The sequence below is a fragment of the Prionailurus viverrinus genome, chromosome A1 (genome assembly GCF_022837055.1).
Source record: "Prionailurus viverrinus isolate Anna chromosome A1, UM_Priviv_1.0, whole genome shotgun sequence".
NCBI lineage: Eukaryota > Metazoa > Chordata > Mammalia > Carnivora > Felidae > Prionailurus > Prionailurus viverrinus.
The window spans coordinates 148,821,996-148,825,444 of NC_062561.1; the positions used below are offsets into that span (position 1 = coordinate 148,821,996).

Sequence of the window (3,449 nt, forward strand, 5' to 3'; positions counted from 1 at the left end):
GAGAGACAGAGCATGAGCATGGGACAGGCAGAGAAAGAGGGAAACACAGAATCCGAAGTAGGCTCCACGCTCTGAGCTGTCAGCATAGAGCTCGACGCGGGCTCGAACCCACAAACTGTGAGATCACAGTCTGAGATGACTTCAGATGCTTAACTGACTAAGCCACCCAGGGGCCCCTTTAAATATTTTTTTTAATGTTTATCCATCCTTGAGAGAGAGAGACAGAGTGCCAGTGGGGTAGGGGCAGAAAGAGAGGGAGACACAGAATCCGAAACAGCCTCCAGGCTCTGAGCTGTCAGCACAGAACCTGACAGGGGGCTCGAACTCATAAATGGCGAGATCATGACCTGAGCAGGAGTCAGAAGCTTAACCGACTGAGCCACCCAGGCGTCCGTGTTATATATATATATATATATATATATATATATATATATATATATTTTAGATCTCATTTTCTATAAAGAGTGCTATACTGAAGATAGTCTTTCCGCCTCACCTTTTTTGAAAAAGGTGACTAACACATCCCTTGGGATTTCCTCCACTTTATAAATATCCGTATGTTTTCAAGTTTTTCGAGTATTTTTTCTACTTCTTTTTATATTAACACAGTAAACTTAAGATATTTTGTGTACAATTCTTTTATAAACACCACTGTAATAAACACCAGCCCCGAATCTATTGGGTATTACCCCTTTGCAGTCACATCCTCTCCTCTCTCACCCTGGCAACCACGCATCTGTTCTCCCTGACTATAGTTTTGTGATTGTGAGAATGTCGTGTCAATGACGCATATAGTTTTTAACAATTTGAAACTAGCATCTCTCATCAGTGTAATAAAAACTATCAAAACTATTTATGCATATCAAGTTTATTCACTGGTATTTCTGATTAATATTCTGGTGGGTGGATGTGCCAGGGGACACTGACCCATTCACCCACTGAAGAACATCTGTGTTATTTCCAGGTTTTGGAGATTATGAAAGAGCAGCTATAAACATTGGTGTACAAGTGATTGTGTAAACATAGGTTTTCATTATTTTAGAACAAATATATGAGTAGAATTTCTGAGAAGTACAATTAGTTCAACTATATAAAAAACTGCCACAACTGTCTAAAGTAACTACACCATTTTGCTTACCTACCATCACTTCACGCCAAGTCCCATTTAGTCTGCATCCTCACCCACACTTGGTGTTACTAGCATTTTTCATTTTAACTATTCTATTAGGTGTGGAATAGTATCTCATTATGGTTTTAATTTGTGTTTCCCTAATAGCTCAGAATATTGAACTTGGTTCATATGCCTAATTGCTTTCCATATGTCCTATCTGATGAAGTTTCTCAAGTCTCTGATTTTTTTTTTAACTGGATCATTTGTTTTCTTACTATTGATTTTTGAGACTTCTTTATAATATTCTGGATAAAAGTCCTTTTTCAGATATGTTATCTGCAAATATTTCCTTCTAATTTGTAGCTTGTTTGTTTTTTCATTCTGTTACTATCATTTCATCCTCTTAGTATCATTACTTTTCTACGGCATTTTAGGCATGCAGTTTATGTCTATTAAGTATAATTTGTCCATCTTTTTTTATGCATCTACATTTTTACTTGTAGTTAGAAAGCATTTCTGCCACAGTCAAAGAGGAATTCACCTACATTTTCTTCAAAAACTTATTTGGTTTTATATTTTTATATTTAGAGCTCTGACTCTAAATATTTAGCCTTGTGCAATGGTGTGAGATTTGGATCTGATTTTATCCTTGTCAAACGACCAGCCAACTATCCAAATAATATTATTTAAAAAGCCTCTTGTTTCCCAAAAGATTTGAGATGCTACCCTCATCTCATATTAAACTGTCATATATTTTTAGTGTAATTCTGAACGTTTGTTTCTCTGGTTAGCATGACTCTTCATGCATCAGAACCATGTGTTTTAATCATGTAATGTCTATGTTATAATCCAGTGTGGGTTTATTCTCTTTCAAAGATTTTCTTTTTTTTATGGAACACGTCACAAATTTGTGTGTCATCTTTGCACAGGAGTCATGCTAATCTCTATATTATTCCAATCTAGTATATGTACTGCTGAAATGAGCACTCTAATGGTGTCCTTAATCAGTATACCTAATGCTAGTACCACAATCAATAAATATATGCTAATTTTTTCTTGCCCTATTTCCTTTCCTTATTTGTAGCACTATATTGTAAGATACACGTGACATACATCATATAAAGCATTTTATTCCAACACCATTCATACATTCCTTTTAGTCTTTAATCTAGAATTAAGTATACAAAATGTCTAATGTTAGTCCTTTTGTTGTTATTGCCCCTGTTCTCTCTTGATTGGATGAAGTTCATCTTCTAACAGATTCCTCAGGAAGGGCTAATGAGTACACAATTCCTTGACCTCTTGCATATTTAATCTTTTCATGTAACCTTGATAGAAACAGTTTTGCTGTTTATGAAATTCTTTGTCCACAATTATATTTGAGTTTCCTGAAAATGTTGATCCCTCTCTCAAATTTTTCTTGTTTTCCATAAGTACATATGATGGAGCATGGCCAGTAGCTTGGTGGAATGTGCTATTTATTTTTTCACTTAGAGCAAAGGTAAATTGAGGATGGCCTCTTATATTTATCCTAATAGCATGAATGGATATCTATAGTTTTATTTGTTCTTATTTTTATTTTATTTTTCTGTTTTAGAGGCGTGAAGAGGACATGTTGCAAGATTTATATTTATACAACCACCATTATTATTATAATAATTCAGAAAATATGTAAATGAAATTATTTTGCTACCAAATATGGAGACAAACATAAAATTCCTAGGTCATTGTCAAATCAGTAGCTTATTTTGTGTTGTAACTTGCCGGAGATAGTGACACCACTAGCTGTTTTTGCTTATATAGCAATAAGGGCAATGCACTCCCATGTAGTTGGGCTTAATGAATGCTTATTGGCTCAATAAATACTATATGTTGCTGAAAAATTAGTCAAAGGCATAATCCTACAGTTTATTCATGTTAAAATCAATCCCGAACACCAGAAACGATGCTCAGAAAATGTTATTTTTCTTGGCTATTTAATCTTAAATGTATGCCAGTAAACCTAATAGTCACTGAGAAAAGGGAATCATGGAAGCTCAATAGCTGATTTGTGTTCTTTGTTCCTCACATCCATATGGATCTTTTTTACAACAATGCACAAACCTTCATTATCCACCTAATTGCTTTGAGGCAGCCTCCCTCAAGGTGGACTATTCCAAATCTCAAATGTCCTCAAGGAATGAAAGGACCACTCAGCCTTTAAAGTAGAGCAATAACAAATTTATATCATTTTGCCCTTTCAAAGCCTTGCTAATCATTAAAGAATGAGGCTAGGATAAGCAGCATCAACATCACTTAAGAATTTATCAAAATCACAAAATTTCATGTGTCTTCTCAG

At 34.9% G+C, this 3,449-nt stretch overlaps 1 non-coding gene across 1 annotated transcript; it reads right to left on the reverse strand.

The window, feature by feature from the left end:
• Positions 1-1,995: 1,995 nt before the first annotated feature.
• LOC125147271 (U6 spliceosomal RNA) lies at positions 1,996-2,098 on the reverse strand. The gene has a single exon (XR_007145107.1). It is a non-coding gene; the product is annotated as a U6 spliceosomal RNA (small nuclear RNA).
• Positions 2,099-3,449: the final 1,351 nt, after the last annotated feature.